General features: G+C 34.8%; 1 long non-coding RNA gene across 2 annotated transcripts; it reads left to right on the forward strand.

Moving 5' to 3' along the window:
* Positions 1-1,067: 1,067 nt before the first annotated feature.
* On the forward strand, positions 1,068-13,746 carry LOC128547685 (uncharacterized). Of its 2 annotated transcripts, none has more exons than XR_008366638.1 (4): positions 1,068-1,350; positions 7,825-7,892; positions 9,558-9,689; positions 13,251-13,746. It is a non-coding gene; the product is annotated as an uncharacterized LOC128547685 (long non-coding RNA). The 2 variants fall into 2 exon arrangements; XR_008366637.1 differs by lacking the exon at positions 1,068-1,350 and adding an exon at positions 7,019-7,128.
* Positions 13,747-14,963: the final 1,217 nt, after the last annotated feature.

Below are 14,963 nucleotides of genomic sequence, written 5' to 3' on the forward strand. Positions count from 1 at the left end.
GATGCTCTAAAGGCATAACCCCCTTATTTGTAATCATTTCTTGACAAAAAAATAATTTCCGAAAAGTCTCCCTTAATAAAAAAAATTTCCAAAAAAAAAAAAAAATTTCCCACCTACCTACCCTAATTTTTTGAGCATGTTACCGGAAACAAAGATGTTTTTTTTTAGGCCTTATGAATTTGTGAAAAAGAATTATGCATTTCCTGTTGTGTATAAAAATATTTTTGAAATTGTGAATTCAGAAACTTTAACTTATTTCTGGAATATCCTGAATTTAGTTCTTAATCTTTAGAGAGTATTTCAGTAAAAGTTCAGTAAAATCATTTTCTGAAACTTTTTGAATTCATTTCTGAATCTTTCAGATACAGTTCAGTACAACCTCCAAAACTTTTAGTAATGTTCAGAACAGAAACACACTGTTCAGAAAGATTCAGACTGCTAAAAATGGTTCAGGCAGGGTTCAGTCTGTTCAGACATGTTTCAAAATTATTCAGACAAATAATGTCATGAGGAAACTTTTCTTCTGATTTATAAAAAAAACCAAACACTTGATGATAACAATTTTTTTCTCTTAATTAAGTCAGCAAAATGCAAGATTGAGCATAACATTTCTTTAACAAGCTTATTAATAATTTAAGTTTTGAATTCCCCAAAAATATCTTTGGGTTACTATGAAAAAAATATTCTGACACTCAAGTTCTGAAAAAATACTGGGTCTTTCAAAGAAAGGGGAAAAAATCTTTTTCTCCAAGTAAACAAAATCCTGGGAGGCCCCTCACACTAGCCCCCTCCTCCCCCGCCCTTGAAACAAGTGTGCAAGTGAGATTGCATTTACAAATTGGATAGACAGGATTTTCTTCATAGGAGTTAGTGCATTAAGCTGGATATTCAGTTTAGGTTATTGGAACTGTACATATTACTTCAGGCCAGTTAAGTAAGGTATAAGATCACACTGCTTTGTACTTGATATTTTTATTACTTAAACTGTAGATTACGGCACAATTTACATACAGGTATCAGTTTGTTTTTGAAAAGGTCAGAGTAATTTATGATATAAATGTTCATGGTGAAGTTGCTGTGAAAGCCAAAGGCACTTTTATTTATATAATTTCACATTTTCTTGGCAGTCAGATTGTTTTGACACTGTTGCACAAACATATGATCATTTAAGATGTTCCTTTATTTAATGAAAGATAGTAAGACTGGCTTCCATCATTTTTCAGATGTTGTACAACTACAGGACTTTCAATCTCAGTCAAGTTGAGGGGTCAGTTGCACGAATGGTAACTGTAATTCAAACTGGTCACTGGAAAAAGTGCCGCTGTGTGGGAATCAATTGTAGTTTCTCCGGTTTGTATTTCATATGTTTTTACAGCAATGTAGAGAGTTTGAAAAATTCTGCGGGCAAAGTAGAACACTTAATTCATACCTTACATAGACAGGAGCTGTTTTTGCCCGAAAGTTCAGCTGTGTTACACAGTGTAAGAATTTGTGCAGGGTAAATGGTGCTGCCATGGTGTTGGAGATTTATGCACATAATTTTGCACTTAATGTCTATAAGTTCTGTAAGATTTAGGTATGATTATACATGACATATCTAAGTAGGAGAACAGTCTATTGTTACATTTAAACAATAATAAAAACCAGTAAGAGGGACAACAGGTCAAAGGCAACAGTTGAATATGAATGATTTTAATTTCTTATATTCGCCACAATTACTAGGCTGCTTAAAACTGGAAGGTGACAGCTACAGGATTTTTTATAACCACAGTGTAATCATATGAAAACTATTTAGTGTTCAGTTCTAAAATGAAACAACTGTCCTACATCAAATACTGTTTCAGACATAAAAAAGTCATGAGGTTTTTGTACAAAAATATAATGATTAGATAATCTTTAAAATTTTGAAATTTATGCACTATAATTATGTCCTTGATGTAACAATTTTTATGACTTAAAAGTAACACTGGCATTACCTCAGGTACCAAGTGTGACATATTTTACCTAGATTTTAGATAATATACGGCAAATCCAAGATAAATGGGCACTTTCATATTCCCCTGTGTTATTTGTTGATTTCTGACAATATTTTAGGAATACAATATCATCTTATTCTTTTTTAAAACAGATATTTATAAGGGCTTTCTGGTGATATATGGTTTATCATACTTTTGTTCAGTATTTTTTTATTTACAAGAGTTGGAGAGTCGAAAAATGGCTCATTTTTAATCGTTATGCTGTTGCACGGAAAATTCATTACTTTTTGACCATTTATTTAATTACTATTTAAGTTTGTTACAGTTTTTATTTCAAGTTTTCAAACTTCAAATGACATTCAGGTAAGACATACATTTTACAGATTTGAAATTGGTCCGAAAATATTCAAGATATTTATAAATAACTAAATCCATCACTTTGTTATACGTTGATGGTTTTTACCTGCTGTGTTTCTACAAAGGGAATACCAAAGTTATTCTTTAAACTGGCAGATATAATCATTATAATCATGAAAAAGAAACACATTTGCCAGCATCTAAAAGCAAGATATTGATTTGCACTACATTATTTTCTGAAAAATGATAGCTGAATCTTGACATTTTTATGTAGAGTCCGTAGCCCCATTTTCAAGAGTGTACCGCTTGCACAAAAACAAGAGCAATATAAAAATGAACCTTTGATTATTTTCGTGTTATCCCACATACAAACTACAGAAAAGACATTTCTTCAGAGAAGAAGCAGAAAAAAAGTTTTGAACAAAAAATAGTTGTCCGTAGCCCTGTAGAGTCCATAGCCCCACCATATTCATGCAACTAAATCAGAATTGTTTATGCAATAATCATATCTAATAGTAATAATTTTTCTCATTTATGATAAAACAAAAGAGCGTCATTCTTTCAAACATCTAAGATGTTGATAGTAAACAGTGTAATGGGAAAAAAGATATAATTGTAATAAATTAATTATATTTTTGCCAATTTCCAACACTAATCTTACAGATCTAATGCATATTGATGTTTGTTTAGTATCATAAAGTACGGTTAAGGATACACTGTATCAGACTTATAATAAAAATTGTATTAACAAGACGATGTGCAGAACCCTTGAGTCAGCCATGTCGGCTTAAGGTCAAGGTCACAACTCAAGGTAAAAGGTTTGAGCCTTTCATTTTGTGTCCGCCCTGTATCTCCTAAACTCCTTGAAGGATAATCATGAAACTAGGATCAAATGATCACCTCATCAAAATGATGTGCAGAACCCATGAGTCAGCCATGTCGGTTCAACGTCAAGGTCACAACTCAAGGTCGAAGGTTTGAGCCTTCCGGGCCATTTCGTGTCTGCTCTCAGGGTTTTTATGCCCCCACTTTGGGGCGGGGGGCATATTGATTTGCCCTTGTCTGTCCGTCCTTCCGTCCGAGAATGTTGTGTCGCGCCTACCTCCAAAAGTATTTGACGTAGAGTCACAAAACTTTACAGGAATGCTGGTTAGCACGTGTAGTTGTGCACCTGGGGTTTCGCATCCTGATTCATCCAGTCATGTAGTAGTTATGGCCCCTGACTTTTTAAAAATTGGTAATTTTAGTGTTGTTTCGCGCCTAGCTCCAAAAATATTTGATGTAGAGTCACCAAAGTTTACAGGAATGTTGGTCGGTATGTGGGGTTGTGTACCTGGGGTTTGGCGTCTTGATTCATTCAGTCGTGTAGGAGTTATGGCCCCTGATTTAGTTAAAAATTGGTCATTTTAATGTTGTGTCGCGCGTAGCTCCAAAGGTATTTGACCTAGAGTCACCAAAGTTTACAGGAATGCTGGTCAGCATGTGCAGTTGTCCACCTGGGGTTTCGCGTCCGGATTAATTCAGTATTGTAGGAGTTATCGCCCCTGACCTAGGAAAAATTTGTGACCTTTGTAGTTTAGTGGGGGCGGGCATCTGTGTCCTATGGACACATTTCCAGTTTCGTTTTGTTTTGGGAATGTAGCCTAGACCCCCAATATTGGGAATTTTGACGCATAAATGTTCCATATTGGGAAATATTCAGTCCCATATAGGATATAGTAAGGATGTGTTAAAGCACTTTCTCATACACTTGTTTCACATTGTACAACCTCTTTAACTCTTTAAAAAGGCAACTCTATCAAGCATTTTGACTGAATTATGGCCCCTTTTCGACTTAGAATATGCTTATTGTAATGTTAAAGTTGGCCAAGTTCGATAGCTAGCCAAATAGGTCCAAGCATTTTGGAGTTACGGCCCTTGAATTACCGAATAAATGTTAAAGTTTGCGTACCACCCAAAATATTTTCAAAGTCCATTGAGATATTGCTTTCATATTTTGCATACTTGTTTACCATCATGACTCCAGTCTGTAAAAAGGAGGAGGCAACTCTATCAAGCATTTTGACTGAATCATGGCCCCTTTTCGACTTAGAATAAATGTTAAAGTTTGCGTACCACCCCAAATATCTTCAAAGTCCATTGAGATATTGCTTTCATATTTTGCATACTTGTTTACCATCATGACCCCAGTCTGTAAAAAGGAGGAGGCAACTCTATCAAGCATTTTGACTGAATTATGGCCCCTTTTCGACTTAGAATAAATGTTAAAGTTTGCATACCACCCCAAATATTTTCAAAGTCCATTGAAATATTGCTTTCATATTTTGCATACTTGTTTACCATCATGACCCCAGTCTGTAAAAAGGAGGAGGCAACTCTATCAAGCATTTTGACTGAATTATGACCCCTTTTCGACTTAGAATAAATGTTAAAGTTTGCATACCACCCCAAATATTTTCAAAGTCCATTGAGATATTGCTTTCATATTTTGCATACAAAGGTGCTTTACATAGTTTAGTTCAAATGCAGCCACACAGGGCGCATAATTCATCCTCTACTAGTACAGACACAGAGCGATCTGATCAGAGGGAGAGAGTGAGACAAAGCTCTCACGACAGAGAGATCAGAAATCAGATACAGGCTTGTCCGGCTAACTTAGCCTAGCTCGTTGCGAATAGACAGCCTGGTTCTTTAACGTGCCCAGTGTATAGCACTGATACACGCAAGGATTGCCTGGGTTCCTGACCAGTACACCTCTAGTTGGGTGGGAAACACAGAAAAGCGTTTCTGAAAATTCCCGAGTAGCTGCCGGGGATCGAACCCCCGACCTCAGGATTGGAAGGTGAGTGTGCAAACCACTGAGCTATCCGTCCACCACCATTATGACCCCAGTCTGTAAAAAGGAGGAGGCAACTCTATCAAGTATTTTGACTGAATTATGGCCCATTTTCGACTTAGAATAGGCTTATCGTAATGTTAAAGTTGGCCAAGTTTGATAACTAGCCAAATAGGTCCAAGCATTTTGGAGTAACGGCCCTTGAATTACCGAAACATCAACCTTTTTACTCTTGTTTAGCAGGGCTCTCGTTTGCTTTTTGGGACTGTGGCCAGGGTCCATGCAAGGGGTGGGGGGTGGAATATCTGTAGGTTTTTGTATATACAAAATTTAATCCTAGTGTTTTGTTATAACATATTGTATGTATAGTACAATATTGTTTACACATTATTGACAGATATCAGTTCATTATAATATACTGCCGTAGAGAAAATTAGGTGCCTTCCAGTAAGGGAATTTGTATTGCATGGCAATTATAACTTCATTCATTTGTTCTCATAGTAGGGTATTAAAACAAAGCACTAGAAGTTAACAACTACAGGGGCAGATCCAGGATTTTTTTCCAGGGTGGGAGGGGAGGTCTCCCTCCTGTTGTGATTTTAAAAGAATTTGTTCAAGATTGTCATAATTTTTCTATGTTACTAGATCTTTTCTTAAAAAAAATACCAGGCTTGAAGTTGTCATTTGTATGAGGATTTCTGTACCAGTGAAATTTAGTCATAGAAAAAGTGCTGTTAAATGTGGGTCCAGACCATTCTGTAAAATCATTAAAATTCGGAGGGGAGTAATTTGCTAAAATGCTTTCTTAGTTTAATAAATCTATAAAATTAGAAATCCAAATGATCCTAACAACAAAGAAAAATCCCTATTCTGTTTTTTTTTAGGTCCAAACTACAGAACTAAATGTCCATGAAATAAAATGATTTCACAGTATTACTTTGAAAATTGTTTTCCACGTTAATACTGAACAACTTTCTCAAGATTTGCTGAATAATAAAAGGAGTTGTTTTTTCAACCATACACAAAAAATTTCTACTCTTTACCACACTAAACAGAAGCCAATTTAACCTCCTTTTTCTAACACGGATTAAGGGATAATCAATAAAAAGTATATGGCTGATAACAGTGATAAGACTTTTTAATGATCTCAACATGATGTGTTGGCATTATTTTGTGATTACATACACACACTTGTTTTACAAATATGATTATTTTAGTATTTTCTGTACGTTTGACATAATGAGTAACAGTGTTTTATTAAATTAAATTAAGTGCATATTTTTTTTTTTAGTTTTAGTTTGAAAGGTTTTAGAATTATTGTTATAAATGTCTGTGCTAGATACTTTCTTTAGCCTTTTGCTTAGAATTAGTACACTTATAATGGAGTCTCATAGAAACTTCATTGAATCAACAAATTTAAAGAGATGCTTGGACTGTGGGAGTCTATGTAATTCATTGAGAATTGTGTTGCACTTACTCGTTGTAGCCGTTCATGTGAGTATACCAGGGATATAAACTAGTATTTTTATTTAGGGGCCCATACTGTCAACAATAAATGTTTAACTTTAGGTATATGGGCTACTGGGCCCCTACTAATTTATATCCTTGTATAATACTATTCAAGGGCGTACCCAGGGCGATCTGAATTATGTCCCCCTCTTTCCGGTGGGGGTATAGGGGATCTTCTCTAGAAAAGTTTTGAAATATTGACTTCATTTGGTGCAGTCTTGGCTGCTTTTTAGGGCAGTAATTTGACAAAATATTATACACATGTGCGTATTGTGCGTGACAGTAGTTACGCCCTAGCTATTACATAGAATTTTCATAATATAGCTGACTTTGATGTTTATAGATTTCTTCGGTTTTTCAGGATATTCATTCACAAAATACAAATGTAAAATGGAATGATAACTCAGGCAAGATGAAGCAAACAGACTAGCTATGAAAGCTGTACCTAAGGTAGGTCTTAATAACTAAGCCATACAGTTAATCAGAAATCTGTTATTAGAATTAACATATCAACCTTCAGTGCCACTGATTTCCTTACTTCATTTAAAATTATAAATGTACTTTATATCATCTGCATTTTAATCATGCAGAACATGACTTCAAGGTAGTTACATTGCAAAAAATGGGATTAATGCTGTCAGATTCTGCCTCTGGGTTGATTTGAAGCCGGGAGCTATATCACTGTACTGCACCTTCCTTGTTTGGATTTTAATATCAAATAACAGTCTACAAAATAATGAACATACAAACTAAACACAGTTACATTTGATTAAAAAAAACTGTTCCATTAAAGAAATAATATATCTCATTTAGTGATTCGTCGCTGAATAAATCATTGTTTGAAGTTCAGATGCAAAGGAAATATATCACGAGGGCGCATCCCGAGTGATATAATGATACGCATCTGAACGACAAACAATGACTTTATTCAAAAGCAAATCACTAAATGAGATATATTATTTCGATTCTAATACGTTACCAGCTGTTTTCAGCCTTCTTTGTTCAATAGGAAAATGAATCGAATCGTGTTAGAATATTAATTAAAAAATTCAATGGATTTTACTGTCCAATTCACTTATTGATATATATATATATTGATATATTTCATTATCAGTAAGGTTTACAGCTTTTAGTTGTATATTTCAGTGTCACAGATCATTTCAAGGACGTATAGTGACTTAGGAATGTTCTGTTACTACTATATGGATCTTCAGGTATGTGTTTTGCTCACCTGAGCACGAGGCCACATTTATGGCCCCATCTTCATGAAACTTGGTCAGAACGTTTATCTGTATGATTTCTAGGCCAGTTTGAAACTTGGTCATGTGGCGTCCAAACCTAGGTCACCCACTCAAATCAAAAGAATGTTTGATAACATTTTAGAGGCCACATTTATGACACTATCTTCATGAAAGTTGATCTTAAGGTATTAGGCCCATAATAGAGTACCTCCTTTTTGAAGAGTATTCAATTCTTACCATAAACCTACTTTGACTGCAATTCTCAGAGGGGCGTAGGTTCAAGCCCCACTGGGACCAAATTTTTTTTTCTTTATTTTCCTTTTTTTTCTAGCAAGTTTTTACTTCTTTCAAGACTTGTTATTGATTTATTGTACAAAAGTGGAAAAAAATTATTTGATAAGCGATTTCTTGCTGTTCAAAGTAAATTTACCTCTGAAACAGAAGGGGTGGAGTTAGACATCTTTAAAAATACTGAGTTACATGCGGTAAAAGTTCTCTGTTTTGCCTTCATTCTTTAGATTACATATTGTGGAAGAAATGTAGGTAGGTTTTACTTCTGCCCCTAGGTTATTTTTGAATGAAGTGAGCAAAATTCAAAACAGACCCGCAGGATTCGACCTTAATTTTACGGTGTTGGGAGTTAGAATTCTTTCACATTAAATCCGTTAACTTGAGGCACCCTAGAAAAAATGATATTGACAGTTTTATTTTATGTTTTATAATTGTTAACCAATAGTTTGATGTTTCTTTCATAAAAAATAATGGTATAATAAATTCTCTGCAAACGTTTTAGATAAAGGCCATCATTTTGAAATTTGTCTCTACTTGAGCTATACCATAAATTACACAAAATATATAAGAAAAACGGCACGGTAAAAGATTTTAAAATTTTGCAACACAGTGCGAATCACGGGCAACTGTAAGAATATGCAAAGCAAATGCCATTTTTTAAACATTACTATTAGGGACCTAATACCTTAATGTTTATCTTCATGATTCCTAGTTCAAATTTGAATCTGGGTCATGTGGGTAACTAGGTAATATCCTCAGATCACATGTAAAGCTTATTAACACTCGACTAGAGGCCACATTTAGTTAGAAATTGTTTCTGACATAGTCCTGCCCACTATAATATGTAAGCTACTGTGAGTTGAATTAGTGCATACATGTATTGCTTTTTATGCTCCCCGAAGGGCGAGGATATAGTTGCTTTACCTAGTATTTGAATTATCTCCCTTAATTATACAAAATAAGGCTTAACACTTCTGTCCATAGTATAACTTGAAAAGTATCAATGGCATTTGATTGAAACTTCACATAATCATAGAAGCCATTTAGACAAAGTGCAGCATTAAAGAGTCTTAACTCTGCCTTACCGAGTTTTTAAATGATTTCCCTTTATTATACAAAATAAGGCTTGTCCAGAGTGTTACTTTTAAGTATATAGAAAGCGCTTTAAAAACTATCTTGTTTGAAACTTCTAAAATTGTTAAATCATCACAATAGGCTAGCCCCAACATGTTTTAGCTGTGAAACTCATGTGAACAATCAAAGGCATTTATTGCCCTTTTGTTTCATATGTTGCAAAAAGAATGGTTATGCTTGTATTTATTTTACTTCTTGAACTTGTTTTCACAGGGAGTCGTGCACAATGTGAACAGTGATGTTGAAAAGTTCTGATGAGCCTGCTATCGTTACAGTCGAGGCAAGTCAAAAATAGCGAACAGGAGTTAGAAATTTTGTCTGACATGGACTTACCTGCTATAATATGTAAGCTGCTTTGAGTGGAATTAGTGAATCTTACATGTATTGCTTTTTATGCTCCCCGAAAGGCAAGGATATGGTTGTCGCTTTGTCCATCCTTCCATCCGTCCATCACACTTTTGTCCGGAGTATAACTTGAAAAGTATTAATGGCATTTGACTGAACATTCACTTAGAGGCCATTGAGACAAAGTGCACCATCAAAGAATCATAACTCTACCTTACCTAGTTATATGCCTGAAGGGACGTATTATGTTATGACGCTGGTGTCCGTCCATGCATCCGTTAGCAATTTCGTGACCACTCTATAACTCTTCAACCCCTTGAAGGATTTCAAAGATACTTTGCTTAAATGTTCACCACATCGAGACGACATGCAGAGCGCATGTTTCGGATAACTTGCTTCAGGGTCAAGGTCACAGGGGTCAAAGGTCATATGACTTTGTTTCGTGTCCGCTCTGTTACTCTTGAACCACTTGAAGGATTTTAAGACTTGGCACAAACGTTCACCACATTGAGATGATGTGCAGAGCGCATGTTTCGGATGGCTGGCATCAAGGTAAAGGTCAAACTTAGGGGTCAAAAGTCATTTGACTTTTTTGCATGTGTATATTGCACTGCATTGCGGTGCTCTTGTATTTATTTGGCAGATCCCTTTTTTGTTCACTTTCAATAATATTTTATTGAATTACTTCCCTTCTGTGTTACTATAAATAGCTTATTTTGTAACCTTTTTATTATTGGTCATAGGGAAAAACCAAGACCACTTTTTTGTGGTACAACATGGATGGTACCTCCAATTTTTAGGTGTATTTTGACATATCTATACCTGGTAATGTTGTTTTTGTGGACTTATAATTTTTTTCTGTCGACTTAGATTTTTTTTTTTAATTTCTTCCCTTTGTTCTTCCTGTCCTTTGGGCTTCAACAGTTAAGTTCTTTAAATTTTGCTCCCATTCTCCTATGATATAACCCTTCGGGCGTATATTGCCCCGCTTGGTATAGCTCTTGTTTTTAAATGATCTCCCTTTATTACACAAAATAAGGCTTGTCCGGAGCATTACTTGAAAATTAAAAAAAAATGGCATTTCATTGAAACTTCACGAAATTATAGAGACCATTGACGAGAAGTGCAGTACATGTCAAATAACCATAACTCTACTTTACCTAGTTTTTTAATTATCTCCCTTTATAGTACAAAATAAGGCTTGTCTACAGCATAACTTGAAAAGTCTTTAATTGCATTTCACTGAAACTTCACAAAAGGATAGAGGCTATTGACGGGAAGTGCAGTGTCAAAGATTCAGAACTCTTCCTTATCAAGTTTTTTGAATTACCTCCTGTTATTCAATTTTCTTCTTTTTATTAGATCTCCATTAATATAACTCACCTGTCACATAGTTGACATTTTGTGATTGCCCGTCATTTTCTTGTGAACACGATAGAGACCACATTTTACAATCGATTTTAAACTTGAACAAAACTTTTATTTGCATAATATCTCGGTTCCTTTTGAAAACTGGTCAGACCCCATCATGGGTTCCAGAATAATGGCTCCTTAAAGGGCTAAAATTTGCTTTTTGGCTTGTGAACACGATAGAGACAACATTTTGCAAGGGACTTAATCAAACTTGCACGCAACTTGTGTTGGCGTAATATCTTGGTTCTTTTTGAAAACTGGCCAGATCCCATCATGGGTTCCATAATTATATGGTCCCTTAAAGAGCCAAAATTTGCTATTTTGGCTTTTGCAGCCATCTTCATTTATGGTTTGATTTGATACAAACTTGTAAATTATCTTCAATAACAATAAATCTTGGATTCCATGATGAATCTGTCGGATCTAATCATAGTTTCCAGAGTTACAGCCCCTGATTGACCCCTGAAAGAGCCGAAATTTGTTAATGTTTACCTTGTGAACATGATAGAAGTGACATTTTATATTTAATTTTAACCACACTTAAACACAAGTTAAGACACAATATATCGGTTCCTTTCGAAAACCAGGTAGATAATGTCATGGTTTCTAGAGTTACTGTCCCTGAAAGAGGCGAAATTTTCATTTTTGGCCCTTTCAGCCATATAGAGGTTACGTTGATGCTTTGATTTGATACAAACTTGAACAGAATGATTATCTTGATAATCTCTAGGTCAGCATTGAAACTGGGCAATGTCGGGTCAAAAACTAGGTCATCAGGACAAATCAAAGGAAAAGCTTGTTAACACTCTTGAGGCACCTATTACATTTTATCTACTGACTTAGATTAAGGGCATATTACACTCGAAACAATATATAGCAAAATCGTGTTTTACTAACAATGATACACTCATAATCACTCATAATCACTCATACGTCGCGAGAATAATTCACTTGGGCTACGATCTCGTGAAAGTCACAAGAAGTTGTTTGATGATGGAAGTATCTGTGATCATTTAGTATTTCCAGTGGTTCAGAAAAGGGTTATCTTGGGTCAAAAACTAGGTCACTAGGTCAAATAAAAGAAAAACATTGTGTATGCGATAGAGGCTGTATTTTTCAATTGATCTGCATGAATTTTGGTCAGAATGATTACCTTAATAAAATCTAGGTTAATTTCGAAAATGGGTTATCTGGGGTCAAAAAGTAGGTCACCAGGTCAAATAAAAAAAACCTTATGTATGCGATAGAGGCTGTATTTTTCAACTAATCTACATGAAATTTTGTCAGAATGATAACCTTGATGAAATCTAGGCCAAGTTTGAAAATAAGTTATCTGAGGTAAAAAACTAGGTGACTATGTCAAATCAAAGACAAACCTTGTGTATGCGATAGAGGCTGTATTTTTCAATTGATCTTCATGAGTTTTGGTCAAAATAATTGCTGGATAAAATCTAAGTCAAGTTCGAATATGAGTCATCCAGGGTCAAAAACTAGGTCACTATGTCAAATCAAAGATAAACCTTGTGTATGCAATAGGGGCTGCATTTTATAACGGATCTTCATGAAATTTAATCAGAATGTTTGTCTATATAAAATCTAAGTGAATTTCGAATATTCATCTAGGGTAAAAAAGTAGGTCACCCGGTCAAATCAAAGAAAAGCCTTGTGTATGCAATAGAGACTGTATTTTTCATTTGATCTTCATGAAATTTGGTCAGAATTATAGCCTTGATGAAATTAAGTTCAGATTCAGATATAGGTCATCTTGGCTCAAAAACTAGGTCACTAGGTCAAATTGTAGAAAATACTTGTTTACACTTGAGAGACCACATTTTTGGTCCAATTCTAATGAAAATTGGTCAGAATATTTGTTTCCATGAAATCACTAAGTCAAACATGTTTACACTGTTATGATATGTTTCTCAGGTGAGCGACCTTGGCCCTCTTTTTTAAGTCTTTTAGTTGGTGTAAATGTCAGGTTTACATTTTTTAGTTACCATTGTTACATGAACAATACCTGAAATTTACCTTGTTTTCATCCTTTGCATTAATTTTGCAACACCATTTGAGAATGATTTTACTAGTATATGGTATATGATATATCTTAACTAACATCACTCATTCCATTTTCCTCTTTTTATAATACAGGTGTGGCAAGAAGTTTGAAATCAAAGTCACAAGAAGTTGTTTGATGATGGAAGTATCTGTGATCATTTAGTATTTCCAGTGGTTCAGAGAAACAGATTACACTAAATGTGATATTTATCTATTTGTGAATGAACGAGGACTTAATGAGGATAAAATGTTAAGAAGACAAACCTGATGCAGCAACAATTTTGTGACAGTATCAATGTAATATTTAACCATGTACAACTGTTTTTCATTATAAATGCAATAAAAGGTAATACAATGTTAAAACTGCTTTACACTTTTTATGCGAGGGAATATGTTGTATATGGTCACTATAGAGGTTTTTCCATTTGAAGAAATAATATTGTGGGTGAACCGGTGAAGAATATATTGACCAAATCTGTCATGTTGACCATAATGTTCCGTGCAACCTTTATTGTACAAAAAGTAGATTTGTTATAGCACCAAATAATAGTGAGATTGGAAGGCCAGTGTGCAAACCACTGAGCTATCCACCCACCCATTAGATATATTAAGGCAAAAATCGTCATCTCGGCGCAAAACTGTATGCACTGCCGTTGTCCTTAAAATATTTTAGTGTAATCTAGACAGAAAATAAGTAGAAACTAAGAATCTATATTTTATCCATTTAAGTATGTCCCTTTTCTTTAATGCTGTTCTTACAAGATTTCAGCATTGTTACTTAAACGCTTCAAGCGTACTATTAACTGCGATCAAACGCATGTTCGGCTCACGAGCAAATGCCCTTCGTCTCAAGGGCAAACTCCTACACGATAGAGATTTGAACTTAATTTCTTTTAAATTTAAATAATTGCGATATGTTTGTCACAGGTCGTATTTTTATAGACTATAGTAACGTGCATCGTGCATTAAGTCAAACTTATACTTAACCCTCACGCATGCGCCAAATTTCCAATAGTGTCATATTGTATCGGTTAAGTTTTGTCGGAATTATACTAGATCGACATTAAAATCGCCGTTCCAGTAATTAGCACTAAGATCAATGTCTCGATGAACACGACCAACAACGAATACGTGTATATCTCAGGCAGTCATACACTGTACTTACTTTGGCGTGAAAACTGTACGTGCATTATACCATGGACCATAATGACCGCGTGTTGCGGCGTGTACGCTGAATATTGAATATTGTTAACAAACTGTATTTCTTCGAAATGTAATAAAATGTTCTAGAATTTAACCGAATGAAAATGAACATGAATTTCATTTCTTTACTCGTGAGCGTTACTAGCTCTGGAATGTTAGGACTTTATGACATTTTTCTTTCCTAGTTCTTTATATGGTGATTTTATATTTAATGATATTATGTTTAATTACCAGACTGACAATGACGACTCGGGTCACTTATTCCGGCGAAAAAAAAATGCCAGTTTAGTGCTGAGTCGGAGAAAGCAAAAGCATTTTAAGGGATTAACAATGTATATTTCTTCCTCAGTACACAGAATCAATAAATACGTCATGCACTCGATGCTTTTAAAGACATGTGTCATGTGTGTTAATGCACGAGAAACTAGCGAATCGAGCTGGTTCGATTAACAAATATTTCATTATTGTTTTTAATAATAATAATAAAGTGATGATGTTAATTAGGTGTTTATTCAATCTGCTGTCCTTGAAAAAGTATTCAAGAATGTATGAGTATGACTTCCACTGGGCTTAACGCTAACAAGTTAACGCATCATTTTACTA

Source organism: Mercenaria mercenaria, chromosome 13, assembly GCF_021730395.1.
Source record: "Mercenaria mercenaria strain notata chromosome 13, MADL_Memer_1, whole genome shotgun sequence".
Classification (NCBI taxonomy): Eukaryota; Metazoa; Mollusca; class Bivalvia; order Venerida; family Veneridae; genus Mercenaria; species Mercenaria mercenaria.